At 36.0% G+C, this 9,412-nt stretch overlaps 1 pseudogene; it reads right to left on the bottom strand.

Annotated features, from left to right (window-relative positions):
• Window positions 1-917: 917 nt before the first annotated feature.
• Window positions 918-2,579, bottom strand: LOC101996459 (annotated as a pseudogene).
• Window positions 2,580-9,412: the final 6,833 nt, after the last annotated feature.

Genomic DNA, 9,412 nt, shown 5'->3' with positions numbered 1-9,412 from the left:
CCACAGCATTTTTCAATCTCACCAATGTTCCCAATGTGTACAAAAATTTCAGTTCATTCATGAACCTAGCACTATTCTCTTGACTGGCAATTTGTAATAATTGTGTTATCTCATACAATCTACTATTTTTTCTCAACCTAGCCTTTGTGTTGAGCCAATTAGTATGCCTTTGATACATGAAATCATTTACCCCTTGCTACTCGTAATTGTTTTGTTTTAAATTTATACAACTGTATAGAGTGATAATTTGGCATACTATCAGTATTGTTCTTTATAAAAAATTTTCTGTTATTGTAATACCAAGTCTTTTCTTTCTTAATACCAAACTACTAATAGAAGCTACAAAACATACTGTATTATATGGATGGATGGATTTAAAGATTAAATGTGTATATAGGAAAGTGAATTATTGTAGTAGATATGGAGTGAAAAATGTGAGAAACATTTTTTACATAAAACAAATGCTCTATTTATATATATGGAGAAATGTGATTCCCTAAAATGAGCCATTTGGATAGGCTTATCAGAACTTTAAATTTTCTGTTTTATCAAGTTAGATATGCAATCTACATTACAACTGATAAAACACTTTCTTTTTTTTTTAATGTGTCACTGAGGCTTTTATTCTGTAAGTAGAACCTCTGGGGCGGGGGTCGTGCCAGTGACCACTCTAGAGATTACACTGTGTTCTAGACACTAGCTTAGAAGTGAGGTGACAAACAGTGATTCAGACCAGTCACATGATTACAAAGCTGGGGTTTTCAGCATGGTTTCAGGGGGTCAGGTGAGGCAACAGTATGTCTAAAAAAAGGTTGTATGGGAGGGGAAAGCTCTGGGCCAGCCTTAGGCCAAATAGCTGACAACAGGGACAGGGATCTAAGCAGTTGGTGCCTCCAGGTATCTTCATCCACACTTCACTAGACCAGGGGGTTCCTGAAGGACTTGGTGGCAAACTTGGCTTTGCTGCCCAGCTCTTTTACTATTTTAAGAATCCGATTGTACATGATTAGGCTCTTGGGATCAGCAAGGGGCACCAGTCTCGATCTGCCCAGTGCAGAGCCCCCCCAACCAGGTCAGCGATGAAAGTATCCTTGGTCTTCCCCAGAACAATGGGACCTCATGACTCTGCAACCATTGGACTGGGCCAGCTTACACGCATGCAGAGACTCATGCAGAGACTAGGTCACGGAGCAGATCTGGTTCACTTTGAGCAGGAGGCAGATGCAGGACGTCTCACTGACAACCTTTTCAATTCTCTTAGGGTTGGTGACTGTGAGATCATTCCCAACCACCTGGATGCCTGCACTAGTTGTGAACTTCTGCCAGGCTTTTCAGTCTTCCTGGTCAAGGGGGTCCTCCATGGACATCACTGGATATTCCCAGATGAAGGGTTTATGCAGGTCTGCCAGCTGTTTGGGGACTTGAAGTCCAGGTCATACTTGCTGAACCAGAAGAACTCTGAGGCAACTATGCCCATGCAGATGAAAACCTGGTCAGAGTAGCCAGCCTTCCCGATTATGTTCTTCTGCAGCTCCCGAGCTCCAGGATGTTCTCCAGGATGTTCGGCGCAAATCTGCCCTCATCACCCACATTGGTGGCATCCTTCTCATATTTCCCCTTCATGACATTTTTCAGGTTGTGATAAAGCTCTGCTGCAGTGTCCATGGCTTCCCGGAATTGGGCACCTCCACAGGGAGGATTATAAACTAGTGCATGGTCAGCTTGTTCCCAGCATGCGAACTGCCCTTGATCGCATTGTGATGTGGGAGTGATTTCTTATTAATAAAGAAACTGCCTAGGCCCCTTGATAGGCCAACCCTTAACTGGGTGGAGTAAACAGAACAGAGGGCTGGGAGAAAGAAGCTGAGTCAGGGAGTCGCCATGGTTCTCCCACTCCAGGCAGACACAGGTTATGATCATTCCTGGTAAGCCAGCTCGTGGGCTACGAAGATTAATAGAAATGGGTTAGATTAATATGTAAGAGCTAGCCAATAAGAGGCTGGAACTAATGGGGCCAGGCAGTGTTTAAAAGAATACAGTTTCCGTGTCATTATTTCGGGTATAAAGCTAGCGGTAGGGGCGGCCGGTTGCCAGGGATGCAGCTCTGCTGCTCCTATTTCAACAGCATTGAAAGCTGGGACCGGCAAGAAAACTTCAGGGTTGCCAGTCAAATCAGAGATGTAGTGGTAGAAGGGTTCTCTCTTTTCTGCAGCACCAACTTTGCAGACAGCCAGGAATACTTCCATGATGGCATAGGCATCAAATTTGGATTTATTCTCAGTGCCATCCATCTCAATCATCAGTTTGTCTATCTTTTCGTGTTCCACAAAATTCAGTTTCTTGCTAACCAGAACAGGTGTGATAGTTTTATTGATGTGTATAACATCCTTTGAGACACCGTTCCCCATGGAGTGCCTCTTAGCATTGTCACTGAGTTCTACGGTCTCATAGATCCCAGTGGAGGCACCTCTGGGCATGGCAACTCAGAAGAGACCTTTTGAGGTGTTGGGATTAACCTCAACAGTGGGATTCCCACGGGTGTCAAAGATCACTTGGACATGGATCTTGAGAATAGACATGGCAAGTTTCTTGTAGTCGGCTTGCCATGGAGGAAAAGCACAGAGGGTTCTGTACACTCCCTGGAGAGCATCTAGGAGGAATGTGCGCCCAACCCTGTTTTGAGCTGATCAAACACTTTCTTAGGGCACTATTTTCCAGTCGATTCTCTTTTGTTATTGCTATTTAAAGAAATAATAATATAAGGCTGTCTTAAATTCATTTCAAGTAAATATACATGTGTATGGATGCTTTACTCTAGGTCCTTATTATGTCTATGTAACGGTATTTCTTTACTAATATTCTAAAGTAGCCTTTTATAAACACAGCAATTAATCCCTTTGAAATTACATTGGTGGTAATCAACTGCTCATTTCCTGCATTTCCATGCTTTAGGGCTTCATGAAATATGTATTTTTCCATACAGATAATTTGTAAAACTGTATCTGTTTTAGCATTATTTTTTTATACAAAAGCCAATTTGTGTCAAGTATCTCTAATACGACTCTCAGGTTCAGCAGTCCACTGAAAGAACTCATTGCTCAGAAAACCTGCTACAATGATAGATAAGATGGATTACACTGAGAAGAACAAGACTATAACAGCAAATGAAATGGAATAAGGGCAAAGTATGGCAGAGATCAGTTGTGGACTTCTGTGTCTTTTCCTCAGTAGGCTTGCACTACAATGTACCTAGTTCTTTTTGTAAAAATATTTAGTAGTACTTACTAAGTCACTTCCAGAGAACGCTCACATGAAGCTTTGTGCACAGAAATTTTATTGGTTATGTGGGCCAAGAGCCAATGATGTGACCAACACCAATTTTGCTGGCTCTAAATTCACAGAGAAGAAAAATGTGTTCACTAAATTGTCATTAGCATAAAATATATAGTCAAACTATGCAGCATGAACAAAGGCCATACACATTATGTGCTTTCTGATGTGCAGGGCAGAAGGCAGGCAAGGGCCAGCCCTTAAAGCAGGCAGTTCTTGAAAATAAAAGTGTAGAGCACTTGGCTCAGCCATCTTCATTGAATTCATTTGTGTTTCTTAAATATCTAACCTTAGAATCTGGGTGCATAGAAAAGGGTTTTATTAATTGTTTACATAGTTTTATAAGAATAAAGGATTCCTTCTCATGATCTTATTGGAAGCTGCTTCATAAGATCTCATGTCTACAAACAATGCCAGCCCTTGGAAATATGATCTCATGTGTGGGTTTAATTTTGGGTTAATGTTATCAGGGCAGAGGAGAATGGCTAAATATAACCATGGATCTTGCCTAAAGGAAGAAGAGTGAATATTCAGCTGTCAATCAAACATTTTTACTATAGCATACTCTTATCGCTGTTCATTATGATAGAACAAACCATGAATGTATAAGTAATGAGAAATCCAAACACCTTACTACACATACATTATTTTAACACATATGCCCAAACCTTTGTATGTATGTATCTGTTATATAATTGTGTATATTCATGTTACCCTGTGGAGTTGGGGTGTTCCCTGATTGAATATTTAAAAATCTTGATGCTCTAATTTGTGTAGGTATTGGAGAGAGGTGGAACCTTCAACAAGTGTGGTTTATTTGAAAACAAAACAAAACAAAACAAAAAGGTTAGTTAGGGGTGTGACCTTGATGTTTACATTGTGTCTATATCTCTTCTTTGTTTTTTTTTTTCTTCCTAACTGCTATGATATAATTCCTCTGCCGTGTATTTCTCCATTGATATACATTTACCACAGTAGAACTAGTCAAAGCAATTGGGTCAACCAACTACTTTCAGAGATCTCTGAAACTGTGAGTCAAATAAGTCTTCCTCTAATTACACTAAATATATTAAATAATAATATCATAGCCATAGACTAACCAAATGCATACTTATGTAGATACATGTGTCATACACTTTCTTATGTTAATGTAAGAAGAAAATAGAAATAAGATGATGTAATGAAATAGACTTATATTTATTAAATGCTTGAACTGTTGAGTTTTGAGGACTCCTACATCCTTTATTCTTTGTCTGAATAAACTTCTCATTTCCTCCTCCTGCTTCCTAATGTCTTTTCAATTTCCTATACAACTCCTGTTAAAATTTTATGAAGTGCTAATATTTCTCTGGATTCAGTTTTATTCATTTGCTTATTCAAGCTTTTAAAGGAAATTGATGTACATAAAATTGACTCTTGTCTTGAATACCTTTCATCTACTTTTAATGCTTGCTACTTCCCTTTTCCTGGTGACTAACGTTCCCACCAGGGAATCCGACAAAATTAATAATCTTATGTATTTCTTATCTAACTTCACAAGTAGCTGAAATTTGAAGCTTTTCTTCAGAAAATGATTAGTGTTAAAACCAAGGAAATAATAAACAATTTTCGGAAAAGTCCCAAATCACAGAGACTTCAATTCACTTCACAGGAAATTCTTCACATATGTTTGCTGAGCTATCTATATATTCCCTTATTCTGTACTTTTATATTTCCTTCCACTGAGCATTATAAAAAAATAACATCACAGAGCATTATAAAAAATAAACTAAAAGTTTAGAAATGGAGAAAAAGAGAAACTATAAATAAAAATGTTAATTGAGAAACCAGAAAGTGACAAGAGAAATCAAAATATAATCATATTTGCTAATGTACTTGCCTAGTCCACATATCTGACCCCAATATGAAAGTCTGGTGGTCTGATGAGTTTATTTATTTCTCTATTTCTTTTAAATTCTCATTTGTTTGTTTTATTGTATATTACATTTACTTCTTTTTCTACTGTTGTTATAAATATGACTTAGCCAGTTTTATCACATACTTCAGTATTTCCTATTCTGTTTAATTTATTTTAATAATTAATTAATTAATTAATTTTATTTATTTATTAAAAATCTGTTTAATTTATGTAAATTTAATTTTAATGCCTGTTCAAACACAGACATTGTTCAGTAAACTTTCAGGTATCCTTACAAAGAATGAATTACTTTTTCTTTTAAATTCCACATAACACTAGTCACAAACATATACTACTTTTTATTAAATTACAGATGTTTCCCATCAGTATATAGCTCATGCAGTAAGACAGAGTGGGAAATATTTAAAGATATAAATGAGGAGCAAATACAAAGGGCTAGATAAATAACATGCAATAGAAAGAAGGCAGGAGAAGGAGACACATACACCCACATGGAGAGAGAGAGAGAGAGAGAGAGAGAGAGAGAGAGAGAGAGAGAGAGAGAGAGAGAGAGAGAGAAAACTAACATTGTTACTTACTTTCCACTATTTTTCTTTCTATTCCATGTGGCACTATCCACAGTCACATTTTTTGACATGTTAGTAGACACACACAGAATTATAATTTCGTAATATTTTAGGCACATCTCAATTCAATCAGGTACAATTAAAACCAATCATTACAGGTCCACTTCTTGTCAAGTTGATAGCTAAACAGATCTCATTAGACCTCAATAGTCCATCCCTTCCATCCAAAGCAGTTTTACAATGTAAAATTATGCTGATTTTATCAACAGTTTTTATAATCTTTTTTTTCTTTTTATATTATTATTACAAATTTTCACCTCCTCCCCTCCTCCCGTTTCCCTCCCCCTTCCCCCCATTCCCCTTCCATCTCCTCCTCCAGTCCAAAGAGCAGTCAGGGTTCCCTGCCCTGTGGGAAGTCCAAGGTCCTCCCCCCTCCATCCAGGTCTAAGAAGGTGAGCATCCAAACAGCCTAGGCTCCCACAAAGCCAATACACACAGTAGGATCAAAACCCAGTGTCATTATCATTGGCTTCTCAGTCAGCCCTCCTTGTCAGCCATGTTCAGAGAGTCCCATCAGTCCCAGTCCAGCTGGCCTTGGTGAGTTCCCATTAGATCAGCCCCACCATCACAGTGGGTGGGTGCACCCCTCATGGTCCTGACTTCCTTTTTTGACTCTGTTCAAAATTCCAATTTCAAATTCTATTTTGAGGCAAAATACAATCTAAAATACTAGTCCCTGAAGAACAAATTATGTACTTGAAATATATAAATGAAGAATGAATATTTCCTGTATATAAAGGAAGATATTGGAAAAGAAATGGGGAGTGTGATAGAAAGAGACCACAACCTTGAAGGTAAATAACAAATTTTGTAGACCTTTGCTCGCCAAGGTGTGCCTAAGGAGTCTGCTCTATGGATACAAAGAGAAAAAAAATGTGCTTTTATAGAGAATTGAAAAAAATAGTGTTTTGCATAGAATTTTAAATATTTATTTATGGACTTTAATGTTATTTAAAAGATATTAAAATCCTTTTCAGTTTCTAACATCTCTTTCAAGTCTTATATTGTATGTAAATTTTTTGTTCAAACTAAGACAAGTGCATCATTTATAGAAAAATAAAAAATCCTTTAGAAGTATTATTTACTCTTTCTAATCTTTTAGTAATGGAGATTTCCAGACAATCAAATCATTAAACCAGTAGTAAATACTATTAATCATGACTTTGGACATGATCATTTTTTGATTCATCATCTACATAAGAACTAAATATAATTTAATTATATATAAACAAAATATATAAATTAAATATAATTTAGTAGAATAATAGTGGTATCTGGAAAGTAGACATTACAGGTGAGGAAAAAGGATGCACTCATGGAGAGAGGATCAAAGTTACTTTTACAATGCTTAAGCTATGAGTGATAACATCAAGCTCCATGTAAATACTTCGATTTTACAAATTGTCACTGATGTTGGCATTGCAAGACAATATTTCTGCGAGGCTTTCTTAAAATCCACTGTCATGCATGATAACCATACCAATATTATCATTTCATATGTGTTAACCCTTTCTAGAGCTAATGAAGAAAGGCAAGGGTTTGTTGGGTTAAGGTCATTTTATTGCAGAAGAAGGTGTTGGCAGGAATGAGTCAGAGGATGCTTGCATATATTAAAAAAAAGACATTTCAGGGCATCACATTTCCAGACTGAGTTCTGCTCTGAAGAATTTGAAAGATACAGAACTAAAATTTGTACTTAATTTCATCAGTTTTTATTACAATACACAGGGCAGCATAGTCTCTATATCAGAGACCGGATGACTGATTTCTTTGTTTCAATATTTCTACATTCATACTGTCCTGTTTTTCCTGTAATGTCTTGTGTACATTCAAACTCAGGAAATTGATCCTTCTGAGAGTATTAAAACCTGTAAGAGTTCTATGAGGAGTCTTTATAACAAGAGTCACTCGTTACTAAAGACTAAGTTGAATGCTTATAGATATAAAGCTGAGATGTCATTCCATTTTATTAGAAAGTGGATATGAAATATTGCTTATTAAAATTAAATTTATTGAAATATTTTATTAAGAAAATAATGCTTAGGAAGTGTGCATAATTTTATTCTATTTGAGTTTCATTTTCTGCTGATTTATGAGGCATTTTAAATTTAAAAATGGTGATATAGTATGAAATAAATCCACCAAATATGTGTTAAATATTGTTACATTTTATGTGCAATAAACAAAATATGTCACTGACATTATAAGTTTCTCATGCCTCAGGCCAATTCATTTAGAAAGGAAAGAAGACACACATTAGATTAAAATGCCTGTTATTAAATATTCAGAAACAATTGCCGTGAACAAATTAGACAAAGAATCATTCAATGAATTAAACACATTATTTTCTTTTTAAAAATACATCAAACAAAGCAATAACAGGGTAGTGATCAGATTAAACAGATTGTAATTATAAAATGAATAATATGGTAACTTTGGATTTTCACAAAGATGCTCTTGGAATAATTAGAGATGTGATTATAAGTACAACTAATCATTCTATAAATACTTATTTTTTAAAGTATAATTCTAGAATGTGATATCAGATTTTAAGCACTTAAGTTCTTATTTTCTGGTTGTTGCATAGAAATTATAGTTAATGAAACTGAAATAAAGCATTCAATATTTTGAAATTTTAGTATTTTAATTTCCATCAGAGTCAGGAAAGAAAAGGGACGTAGGCAGGATTCTATTTTAATATCACTGTAACAGAGTGCTTCATATGCACAACTAGGAACCATGAACTGTATAAAAAGGATGCTTTTGATGCTTTCTGCCCCTTCCTTTTGATAACTATATAGTTATTTTACTTCTATAAACTGAAAAGCAAAAATCCATAAGAATGGTTTTACAGATTGAAAAAGAGAAAGAAATACTATCTTATTTAGGGTTTGTATTTCTGTGAAGAGACATGACCACAGCAATTCTTATAAAGGAAAACATTTAATTGGGGCTGACTTACAGTTCAGAGGTTTATCCAGTTAATTTCAACACAGGAAACATGGTGGTATGCAGGCAGACATGGTGTTGGAGAAGAAGCTGAGGGTTCTGCATCTTGGTTCATAGACAGCAGTTAGTGACAATGACACACTGGCCAGACTTGAGCTTCTGAGACCACAAAGTTAGTGACATACTTTCTCCAACATATCTGTATCTACTCCAACAAGGCCAGACCTCGTAATAATGCAAGTTCCTCTACCCTTTGAGGCCACTTTCATTCAAACTACAATTACTGAGCTGAAATGGGTACTCACCAGGCAGTGAGAAGAGTGTTTTTGAGTGAGTAAAGATAATTTGAAGTTTTCCTTTATAAATTGTTACCATTTGGGGCTTGTTATCAAATGCACAAGTGTCATTTAGGAATTTTTTGCATTAGGAGACTTCTTTTAGGATAAAAGTGGTTTTCCATGAGTAAAATTAAAAACGTTCCATAGCCTTCTCCTATATCTAGCTCATGGTCAGGTCAAAACGTTGGCTGCCTAATAGTACATTTAAAAGTAAATGCTGTGCCCATCAAGAATAATGATAGAACTGTGCT

This window comes from Microtus ochrogaster, chromosome 2, assembly GCF_000317375.1.
Source record: "Microtus ochrogaster isolate Prairie Vole_2 chromosome 2, MicOch1.0, whole genome shotgun sequence".
Taxonomy (NCBI): Eukaryota; Metazoa; Chordata; class Mammalia; order Rodentia; family Cricetidae; genus Microtus; species Microtus ochrogaster.
Note: the sequence above shows the minus strand (reverse complement) of the source record. Positions and strands in the feature narration are given on the sequence as shown.